We start from the raw sequence: 12,765 nt of genomic DNA on the forward strand, positions 1-12,765 counted from the left end.
AGGATAAGATGAGCTTTATAATGCCCAAAGGGAATTATCTCTTAGACACTGCTGCACCGAGGATATTCAAACAATGTACAGAACAGACATTTAAAAAAAAAAAAAAAAAAAAAAACAGTATAAAATCAAGATACATTTTACATGGTGTTTGTGACTTCCATAAATAATCATGTGGTGGTCAGAACTCAGTTCATCACATCCAGATTGTGCTGGTGTGGGATGGGATGCCATTTTGAACAGCTACAGAATTTGAGAAATTTTAACCCTCTGATGCATGAATTATGAAAGCCTGTGTTTTTACTCCTCTTAGGGCATGAATATTTCTGTGAGTCTCAATACTTCTTTCAGGATGCAGGACTGGTATTACCATGTCATTCTACTAGTATTAATATATTATCAGCAACAAGAACTGACAGTCTCTGCATAAACCTCAATGGAGGAGGGGCAGCAGAGAGCATTCTAACAGCTGATATGCAATTCCACCATAGAAACCATTGCATTTAGGAGGAAATTACTTTTAAACAGCTGTCCACTGTAGTGACCGCTATGCGCCAGAGGGTTAAGGTAACATGCTACATCACTTAGAAGAGGCTCCTCAAACTAAATCCAGAAATATAGCTTCTATAAAGATAATGCAAAAAAATAGTACCAAGGTACACTATATTACCAAAAGTATTCGCTCACCTGCCTTTACTCATACTATGAACTGAAGTGCCATCCCATTCCTAACCCATAGAGTTCAATATGATGTCGGTCCACCTTTTGCAGCTATTACAGCTTCAACAAGGTCCACAAGGTTGAGGAGAGTGTTTATAGGAATTTTTGACCATTCTACCAAAAGCGCATTGGTGAGGTCACACACTGATGTTGGTCGAGAAGGCCTGGCTCTCAGTCTCCGCTCTAATTCATCCCAAAGGTGTTCTATCGGGTTCAGGTCAGGACTCTGTGCAGGCCAGTCAAGTTCATCCACACCAGACTCTGTCATCCATGTCTTTATGGACCTTGCTTTGTGCACTGGTGCACAGTCATGTTGGAAGAGGAAGGGGCCCGCTCCAAACTGTTCCCACAAGGTTGGGAGCATGGAATTGTCCAAAATGTTTTGGTATCCTGAAGCATTCAAAGTTCCTTTCACTGGAACTAAGGGGCCAAGCCCAGCTCCTGAAAAACAACCCCACACCATAATTCCTCCTCCACCAAATTTCACAGTCGGCACAATGCAGTCTGAAATGTACCGTTCTCCTGGCAACCTCCAAACCCAGACTCGTCCATCAGATTGCCAGATGGAAAAGCGTGATTCATCACTCCAGAGAACGCGTCTCCACTGCTCTAGAGGCCAGTGGCGGCGTGCTTTACACCATTGCATCCGACGCTTTGCATTGCACTTGGTGATGTGTGGCTTGGCTGCAGCTGCTCGGCCATGGAAACCCATTCCATGAAGCTCTCTGCGTACTGTACTTGGGCTAATCTGAAGGTCACATGAAGTTTGTAGCTCTGTAGCAATTGACTGTGCAGAAAGTCGGCGACCTCTTTGCACTATGCGCTTCAGCATCCGCTGACCCCTCTCCGTCACTTTACGTGGCCTACCACTTCGTGGCTGAGTTGCTGTTGTTCCCAAACGCTTCCATTTTGTTATGATAGAGCTGACAGTTGACTGTGGAATATTTAGGAGCGAGGAAATTTCACGACTGGATTTGTTGCACAGGTGGCATCCTATGACAGTTCCACGCTGGAATTCACTGAGCTCCTGAGAGCGGCCCATTCTTTCACAAATGTCTTGTTTCACAGTCTGCATGCCTGAGTGCTTGATTTTATACACCTGTGGCCAGGCCAAGTGATTAGGACACCTGATTCTGATCATTTGAATGGGTGAGCGAATACTTTTGGTAATATAGTGTATATGTGAAATGGCACTTTGAAAAGAGCTTTTACAGACTGAATTTTCCAGAAACAGGTCACAGTCATTTCAGCAGGTGTGGAACTCCTCCCGCCCCTCCTCCCAAACACTGCACTTTTATTTTCCTATGCAAATAACTTTGCGTGGACTGAGCGGATGTGGTGCCGGCTGCAGGAGACAAGGCTGCTCTGTATTGGCCCGGCTTTTCCTGACTCCTATTGTTCAAATGACACCAAGATGCAAAACGGGCTCCAGCAGCAGACATTGCTAAGACAACAGCTTTTGTCCAGTACATGAAACAGACACCACAGAAGCAGCCAGTAAATATCAGCAGTCAGCCGTACGCTCTGCACCCTACAACTCAGTAGACAAGAAAAAACAGAAGAACAAAAATCATAGAATAACAATACAGTGACAATAATGAATGTAATAGTCTGTAAATGTTTTGGGTCATTCTTTAAGCCACCATCTTCAACACTTGGGGCGTTGCTAGTACAAAATCCCTGAAAAAAATAGGCGTGGACTTTTCAAAAATAAAAAAATAAGAGTTGTGGAACATGACCTGACATCAGAAGAGGTTTATTTTTTGCAGGTTGTAAAAAACAAAAAAACAAAAACAGCCTGGTTTCATGGGATCCTTACAGTTTGATAGTTACATTTGCGTTTGCTAGTACAAAATCCCTGAAAAAAATAGGCGTGGACTTTTCAAAAATAAAAAAATAAGAGTTGTATCATCAGTAAAAGGGTAAAAGGATTCAAATATATCCATAGCATTAAGAATATCCAACAGCATCAAACAGCATTTCCTTTGAGAGATCTTTAAGTTCATTTTAGTCAATTATTTTTGCCAACAAAATGCAAAATAAACATTTTCCTTTCTAGAACTTGATCTCCTGACTGTATTGCACATTCAAATTGTTGCATTTATTGTGACATTCAAAAGTTATTCATATACATGCCATTTATGGCAGCAAAGCACCAGAAAGCTATGGCTGACTCTCTCACAAACAAATAGCATTTCACTAGTTAAAAGTGAGAAGCAGGCCTAACTGAAGGACACACGTGCACAAAGGTGATGCTAGCAGATGTATTTTAAGGATTCAAGGATCTTTACTGTCATTCCAACAAAAAGCTGGAGTGAAATGCCACACTCAAAGGTCCCAGCATAAAACCTCCGGCAGACATCTTTCTCTGCCGAATGTAGATCTGAAAACCCTGTTATGAAACTGGAGAGAAGCTTGAGATTGGAGACGTATTAAAGCACCAGAGTAAACCTCCCGTGCACCTGACCACTTTGCCTTTGTCAACAAAAGGGTGACACTCGTCCTCTGCTGGTCTTTTGTCTTAATTGGCCTGCTTCCCAGCTAGTTTACCCATCTGTTGTGTTGAGTCCCTCTACAGATGGGCTGCATTCTCCTATAGGAAATGTAATGACCACCTTCATAACAAATCCTCTGAGCAACACAGGCAGACTGGGCCAAGCCAACAACACACTGAGGGCTGGGCTTGGGGGTGCAAGTCCTGGCATGGGTGGGCTATTGAAGTGTTAAGCAGCTACACAAAGGTGGGATTGGTCTGCAGAGAGTTCAGGGAACGCTTGTGCTTCCAAATGCATCTAATCACGTGTCTTAGTTCCACACCGGAGCATTTATCATATTAACATCTGTCTTTTTAGTGGTGTAAGATCTTGATCTACGTGTCAGTCACTATATGAGAAATTCGTAGAAGAGGGATGCTAAGAAAGATGACACACCAAACACTAGTGCACAACAGGACGATGTGCCCAGAGAGTAGCAGCCGAGCTTGGCTGATATTGCATCAGTGTGATTCCCATCATAGCAACCAGAGCTGGGAGTGGGAGAAAAACAAGGTGCAGGTGATGACATCGTATGATCTCAACAGGCTGAGCTCCTCAACTGATACATTCACACAAACTCCCAAACTGACTAAATAACACAAGTGTTGTATTACAGCTTGCTTGTATTACATTTTACATAACGGTGTGTTATAGAGACCCTGATTTGGTGTCTTACAGGTAGCATAAAGCAGCCTACACTTGACTGTGACTGCCATTAATAATGAATAACCACAGACAAAGAACTGACAGCGTATGAGCTGCCAGACAAAGCAGACATTAAATGCCAGCGAATTTGAGATGGATGTTTCTTTAGCTCTAGTTAAAAATGCATGCACAATGCATTTAGAAATGCTTGTGTAAAGGAATGATGCTTAGATGGTTTACTTTCCAAAAGATGAGAACGGAAGCCGCATGAAATGAAGCTGCCCAAACAAATCTGAACACAACATGTTTGTGCCTGGTGGCATGAGGTCATTCGCACCCTGGAAGCCTAGTATGAGATTTCATATCAAAGTTTGTGCCTCTTTGATTTGGTCCCTGCTCATTGCAGAAAAGGAAATACTTGTTGATTGAAGATTCCACATTCAAATCCCAGCTGCCCGTTTCTGAGGAAAGTCCATTTAATGTCTGGGAATCTTCGCTCTCACGCCAGAAACCAGAGACAGACCGTCAGACTGTGATGTTTGCAAGACGTGCCAGCTCACGCTACTCCTCCGTTAACAAATAGCAAACTTTGGAAAACAGAAGTTTTGAATTATTTTCAGCCTCTAATGTTAAAAACTGTGAGGTTGGACAGTCTTTGGATGAAAAGAGGTCCTCGAGGGTAGTCATGTGGAAAAAAGAGACATGCAAGGCCCTATGCAATGTGTTGTGTCTTCTGCACGGTGAGTGTTGACATGTAGTATTTGCTGTGACATCACCTGCTGGGTAAGGAGATGATTTCTGTTTGAGGATATGACAAACAGCTGTCTATTCAGTACAAAGCAAACGTAACTATCAAACTGTAAGGATCCCATGAAACCAGGCTGTTTTTTTTTTGTTTTTTTTTTGTTTTTTTTTTACAACCTGCAAAAACCTCTTCTGATGTCAGGTAACCGCTTTCAAACCACTTGATTACATGATTTTTGACCAAATATAATTTAGCTGGTAATTGTTTTTTATGTTAAAGGGATAGTTCACTCATTTTGAAAAATGTGATATTATTTCACTTCCCCCCTAGCTAATTTTGTAGGACAGTAGTGGTGCTATCTTCCTCTCATTGTTACTGAATGCTGGATACTGGCTGGATGCTCCAAATGCTAACTGTTAGCCTCCTGCCATTGAGCTGGACTTCCCCCCAGCTAACATTCTTAAAAATAACCACCTTGATCCACTCTTGACATCATTTTACAAAAATAAATAAATAACACAGATGATAGTTTTGCTCATTTTACTATTTATAACAGCTTTTTCCCTGTTATCACCATACAAAAAGATCCGGTAACTTCTGCACTTCCTGTATCACTCCGCCCCAGGAGCAGCAGCCACCACAGAGACAGAAGCAGCCTGACTGCATTTGCTATCTTTTCTTTTCTTCACTAAACACATGTACGCATGTTGGAGGATAAAAATAGCAGTTCTAGAAATAAGAGCACTAAAAGACAGCCGGCAAGTCATGTTGTGGCGAGCTGCTTCTTTTCCCCTCTATCACAGGTCTCATGGACCTCCCAGACACCTGCCAGCCACCGCTGTACCTGAGGACCAGCACAGAGATTTTTTGCGCCATTTTGCACTATAAAAATTCTGCTCTGCATCTTCAAACGTAAACCTCTTTGAATGTGCTATTACATTAACACTGATAGAAGTTTCCTCTTCCCACAGTCTGTTTTTTCTGGATTCAGCAGACATCTTCAGCTGCCCCCTTCTTCTTTTTCCATTCTTTTCTTAGTCTTTGTCCTCCCTTTGTTAATCTATGTAAATGAAAGGAACCTCGGGCCTGACTGTTTTGACTTGGCACTTTAATGATGTCATATGTCATATGTCAAGTACTTGATTGGAATGAGTAGAAATACAAGAAAAAAGGATGAAATATATGAATTCAAGTGTATATTCACGGTGCACAGTGTTTGGTATCACTTGTGTGCTCCATGTCGTCTCCCTGCAGGGCGCCTGTGCTGGTGGAACAGCCCCATGCCTCCCACTGGCACTTCCCAACTGTTGGCAGTCGCGTTTCATGACACAAACAACCTGAGCAACAACCGCCCGAGCACCGAGCGCCGAGCATTTTGTCGTTTGCATGTATTCACGAAAAGCACCCGATGCGGCGCAACTTGTTGATGGAAAAACAGGTGTTTAGTGACAGTGTAAACAAAGCCACCTCACCCTGAATTGCTGGTTTCACGGTTCTCGCTGCTGCAGGGGCGTCACGTCACTGAACACTAAGCCCTGCATCCACTATCACTTACAGCAGGAACGTATAAACTCACTGATATCTTATGTCTTATATCCAGCACATTTCTTGGGGGAAAGTGGAGCAACGACCGCTGGCTGACAAGACACTGAGCTGCCAGTGTGGTGAGTCATCAGACTCGGTAGCGCTGGTGCTGAATGATCTCTGCTGGGACATTTTTTTTTGAGACTCCAAATACATTTTAGGCCATTTTTGCCGGATGTTTGCTCTCCGTTGTAATAATAAAGAAACTACAAGATCAAACTTTGACTCACTCCGGCTCAGATATGGAGTGCCACACCCAGCTGATCCCCATGGCATCCTGGATCTGGCTTTGTTGCCAGGCAGCAGCTTCCTGGTACACATCAAGAAGAAAGGGACAATGTGTCACTGAGCCCAAATTGAGTCCCGAGTGTGGAAAAATGTTGGTGCAGTTTGCATTGTTCAGATGGCTTTGCTGCTCCTCTGTTTATGCTATGCTATGCTATATCTGTTTATTAAAAGGTTAAAGTGTGTTTTGTTATGTAGATGCATCTCTGTCCCGGCAGAGTTCAGACAATGTAGTTAGATGTTCCTTGGGAGACAGTTTTTGATGATTTTGAAGCCAAGCGGTCCATCATGCTAAAAACCCAGGACTGGAGCCAGGGTTGAACCAGTCAACTAGCGGACACTGGTTCAAGCATCAGTGGTGCTGAAGTGTCATTGAGCGAGGTGCTGAATTCCCAGCAGCTCCAGAAACGCTGTTCTGTCCCTCCTGTCAGAGTGAGAAGGAGCAGCCTGGGTATTTCCCGCAGGAGATCAACAGTCTCCCGGCGCAGCGGCCTGCAGCAGCTGGAGGAGCCACATGAAAAACATGCAACCACATGAGCCTCCCTTACTGCTGAATCCATGCTGCAGTGCTTTTCAGACGACATTACAGGAGCAAAACACCAGTGCTCTGAACCAGTGTCAAGCTGGGAAGACTCATCTAGAGGTCTCTTTTCATTTTCAAGTCAATTTTTCATAGTCTTGACGAAAGACACGGTTTTTTTTTTATTTTTTAGATTAGATCTGTCAGCTCACCCAACGTACTCAAATTACCCCTGAGGGATTGTTGACACTATGTTGTGTGATTGGATGCCACTAGCATTATTACAAGTAAGAACACTTTTCACATTTGAATGAAGATAATGAAAACAGTTTCCAATGATTATAATAAGAAATAACCCAATATAACTGTTGTAGCCAGGTGTACTTTTGGACGTATTTCAGGCGAGCAAACACACTTTTCATTCATCGCACAGTGATCTTTCAGGTGTACACACTCCCCCATCATCCTTCATTTCTTATGGAAAATGGGAAAGGAAACATCTACATGTTTATATTCCATGTGTATTACCTGTGAATTCCACCAGCCTCCTACAGACAACAGCCTGTCCTGTCATTGAAACTCAGTTATGATTTAGAGCAATTTAGACCTGCTACAAGATGCTATTTTGTATTTATTTAAGTACTTTTTTGGCATTCCTGCTTTATTTGACAGTGGCAGTAGAGAGAGAGAGACAGAGAGAGAGGGGACAACACACAGCAAAGAGCTCAGTCCACGTGCTGGGGGATGATTTTGATGTCTGTGTTCCACGGCAAGTCGACAGGCCAAACTACCAAAAACATGATCCATCAGAATTATTCATCCATGATCAGTGGGAGCTGCACATTAAAGACAGCAGCTCGCCCTTTACAGTGACATGTTTCACTTATTACAGCAGGAACAGCAGCATCCTCAAATACTCCTGTCTGAAACCAAAGTGACACACAGGTGCTCAGCATTACCATGCCTGTAATTCCTTTCAACAGTTAATAAAAACTCCAATTAACATTTTGCATATCATCGAATATCATCGCATATCAAAATACGCCCATTTTAGAAAATTATTTTGACACAGAGGAAATCATGGCCCACATGCTGATATGACACTTGAAAGTTCTCCAAAAATGCACTTTATCAGATTTTCTCGGATGAATTATCAGAAAACATACGACACATCCAGGACACCAGTGCATGTTTCTGTTCCCCTGTGTCACAGACATTAAACTGGTCCAGTTTTGATGCTGAAACTTTCATTTTTCCCAAGATATCGATGCTCAAAGTTGATTACAGAAAAAATGGTGTTGAAAGAAAAACAGAATTTGGCTCAGGATGGTGACACCGAGGATGGATGTAAAACTGACTTGGTTGCGGTTTTTAACAGAGCTCAGGTGTGTTTTTCCACCCTGAAAATTTCATGTGGCTATCTCTATTAGGACTGAGGTTAGCAGGGCTCAAAATGCTAGAAAAAAAGATGGGGGTGACTTGCCCTCCATCCAGACACTCACACACCCACTGGCTGAAGGGACTCAAATCAAACTGGAGGCAAAGTAGAGAAGCAAACCACAGCTGCTGGACTGACAGGACAGCAAGCCGGCTCAGCACGCCTGGGGTCAGGGATCATCTGGATAGGCACATACGCCCCCTGCAGGATATCTGAGAACACAGCACTTTGCCTCTGGAAAATAACTTGCAGCTCAGCCTGCAGTGTTCATCGCAGCCAAACAGCCACCAACACCAGCAGGCAAAGTCACACACACACTCATCGGACTGCACACTGCTCTGTGAGAGAGAGAGAGAGAGAGAGAGAGAGAGAGAGTCTCATAATTGTCTCCTATACAGCTCGCATGTGATAACTGAACACTCTGAAACCCAGGAGGCTTTTATTTGACATGTTTTATTTAGCCCTCACAACAAAATCACTTTTGTTTCTTTTCAAAAATATATTTAAAAAAAAAATGCTTTGAAGGTTCACGTTTTGTTGGAAAGTGTAGACTTGTCTAAAAACCAACAACAACAACAATAATAATAATGATAATGATAACAATAACCCTAACCTTAAAATAAGCACATGACAAAAGTAAGAAAAGGTTCAAGAAATTTGTGGTTATTTTAGTTTTCTATTCTTTTTTATGAGAAAAACAAAAAAGAGTGAAGCTGTGATTTAAAAACAAATACACACACACACACGCACGCACACACACACACACACACACACATATATATATGTGTGTGTGTGTGTGTGTGTGTGTGTGTGCGTGCGTGTGTGTGTGTGTATATATATATATATATATAGATAGATAGATAGATAGATAGATAGATAGATAGATTGATGACAGGTCGCTTTCAGAGGCTCAAAAAACAAAACAAAAATAAAAACAAAACAAAACAAAACCAAAAAAACATCAAAGCCTCCAAACAAATACCGATTCCCTTATTTGTGAATGAAAGCACGTGACCTGACAGAGCTCAGCCTGTGAGGAGGAGATGAGGACAGGACGCTCGTTGCTGTGACGGGCTGCCCACCAGCAGATGGCGCTCTCGTCCCGTCTTATCCCACATTCAGCCTGTGTGTCTAACATGCTGCATAGTTATTATGCAAACCATCTTTACAGGATATAGACTAAAGGACTGAGTGTATAATAAAGTATATAGATATAAAAATGAGAGTTTTATGAACTATTCTGACAACATGTACAGCCTTTGTTCAAGACAGTTATTTATCATTTATCTGATTATTTGTTTGTTTAGTTAGTTAGTAATGACATTCTGCAATAAACAACTTAATTTCAGGTGGTAGAAATTCTGAAGATTCATTCAAATGGCTCCATAAAATAATTAAATTAAACAACAACAGCAACAATAATAGTAATAGCAATTAAAAAAAAGAAATCAATAAAAGTACATGCACATATTTTCATTGCATAGAAACATATTTTAAATTATTTATTTTTCAGAAATACTCATTGCTTCATTTGCAAAGTGTCCCTTTTCATCAAAAGGGACATATAACCAAAAGTGTTTGGTTATATGACAGTGACTTCAATAATAATTTAATACTAAATTTGACTTGCACAACGGACATTATTTTGCAGTGCGGCAGTCCTGATTTTGGAATCAAACTCCTTGATGTCAGACCTATTCATGTGTTACTATCCACTATACATCATTTAAAAAAAAAAAAAAAAAAAAAAAAAAAGTTTAATTTCATGTCAGTCCAGTTTAGAATTCAAATGGGCAGCAGGAACAATCCTCTTGCATTCCTCACAGTTTACCCCAGACTGCACAGCTGACTCTAAATTAAAGCACACCGGAGCTGGGACGGGAGGTGATTAATATATTCATCTATCTATCTGTCTAGATAGATAGATAGATAGATATGTAGATACACTCTACACTATATGGACAAAAGTATTAGGACACACCTGTCTGCCTTTACAAACATTTGTGAAAGAACGGCTCGTTCTAAAGAGCTCACTGAGTTCCAGCGAGGTACATGCAAGCCTCACATCACCAAGCACAACACCAAGCATCAGATGAAGCGGTGTAAAGCACGCCGCCACTGGACTCTGGAGTGGTGGAAACGTGTTCTGTGGAGTGACCAATCACGCTTCTCTATCTGGCGGTCTGATGGACTGGTCTGGGTTTGGTGATGCCAGGAGAACGTGCCCTGCCTGACTGCATTGTGCCGACTGTAAAGTTTGCTGGAGGAGGGATAACGCTATGGGCTTGTTTTTCTGGGCTCGGCCTCGGCCCCTCAGTTCCACTGAAGGGAAATCTTAATGCTTCAGCTCACTGAGACATTTTGGACAATTCTCTGCTTCCAGCTTTGTGGGCCCTTCTGTCCCAGCATGACTGAGCCCCAGTGCACAAAGCAGCTCCATAAAGGCATGACTGGCTGAGCTTGATGTGGAAGAACTTGAGCGGCCCACACAGAGCCCTGACCTCAACCCCATCCAACACCTTTAGGATCAACTAGAACAGAGACTGAGAGCCAGGCCCTCTGGTCCAACATCAGTGTTTGACCTCACAAATGCTCTTCTGGATGAACAGACAAAATTCCCACAGACACACTCCAACATCTGGTAGAAAGCCTTCCCAGAAGAGTGGAAGCTGTAGCTGCAAAGGGACCAACTCCATATTAATGTCTATGGATGTGATGTGGAGGTGGTCCAATACTTGTGTCCATATAGTGTACATACAGTAGAGATTTAGTGGAAGCTGACAGACTGATATAGACCAGTACTGTGACCAGTGCACGCAGACAGACTGGCAGGTGGCAGCAGTGAACTCAGCCACTGGAAGATATTTCAGGTGGTTTCTTCAGAGCTGTAGCCCAGCTGAGTATTTCTGTCAGTGTTGCTTCTTACTCAATATGGAAAAGATGTTTAAAGAGATTATTATTACATCACTGGTTGATGTTATTACATTATTCAACCATCCAAATGGTTAGCTAGCATGCAGTGCAGTAATATAATAAGTTATAACATTGCATTACCTTCTGATAGACCTACTACTACTACAATACTACTACTATTACTACTGCTTATTATTATTATGATTATTATGATTATTATCACTATTATGTACATTTATGTTTTATAAAAAAATAAAATAAATAAATAAAGATAAAATAAATAAAAATAAAAATAAAATAAATGCAGAAATACAGAAACATAAAAAGTGCCTCTGTTTTTCCCAGCAAACAGTGTGATGGAGCAGAACTTGTCATTGTGTTGGCCTGGATGCTTTGATTCATCAGGTGTCTGTGTGTGTCCCTGTGTGTCTCTGTGTGGGGCTGTCCCGCTGTGCAGAGCCCTCCTCCTCCTCCTCCTCCTCCTCCTCCTCCTCCTCCTCTTCCTGTTCCTGGAGAGGATGTTGGTGCTGAAGTGCTGAGTCATCGGCCAAAGCCCTCTGTAAGACAATTAGGACTAAGAAGTGGCACACAGCAGCATTTAGGTGGAGGCAGCACGGCTCCCCAGCCGCACCGCCACCCCGCTGCCCACTCCAGCCCAGCACTGTGTGTTTCTACACAGCACTGGTTCTCAAAGTGAGGGCCGGGGACCCTCGGTGGTCCTTGAGGTACTTCCAGGCCAAATGGGGTCATTTTATTGTAGTTTTATCCCTTGAAACCTGTTTTTCCTTCTTTTCAAAAATCTATATTTTAAAAATTGCTCCTTTGGCCAGTGAAGATACATTTATTTATTTATGTATTTTTATTTATTCATTTACTTATTTGGGTCAGACAGTAGACTATAACAACACTATTTACCCCTACTTTTTACTTTTCTCTTCTTTTTTGTAAAAATTGTTTTATATGTTTAGTCATTTTCATTTCTCTATATTTTGTCATGGAGATATTATTTATATTATTTCTTTCTTACTTTGTCCCAAAATTAAAATAAAATAATAATAATTAAAAAAAAACTGTACAAGGTAACTGCAAGAAAATCACCATAAAAATGCCACAAAATTACCAAAAAAAAAAAAGCTTGAACTTGAAAAAAATGATCAAAAAAATTTAGAAATAATATAAGATAGTAACCTGAAAAATGACAAATATTATTTGTTGTAGACAAGACTCTCCAGACCACCCATGGGCTCCAGTGTTGGAGGTGCAGCATGTAGAACATTAATAAATCACTGGCATGTTCATTTTGGATTGGGTGTGGGAGGTTTCCAGGTAGGAAAAGGTCAGGAGGGCGCTGCTCCTCTGAGGCTGAAGCTCTCCGAGCCGTCAG

This window comes from Myripristis murdjan, chromosome 7 (genome assembly GCF_902150065.1).
Source record: "Myripristis murdjan chromosome 7, fMyrMur1.1, whole genome shotgun sequence".
Classification (NCBI taxonomy): Eukaryota; Metazoa; Chordata; class Actinopteri; order Holocentriformes; family Holocentridae; genus Myripristis; species Myripristis murdjan.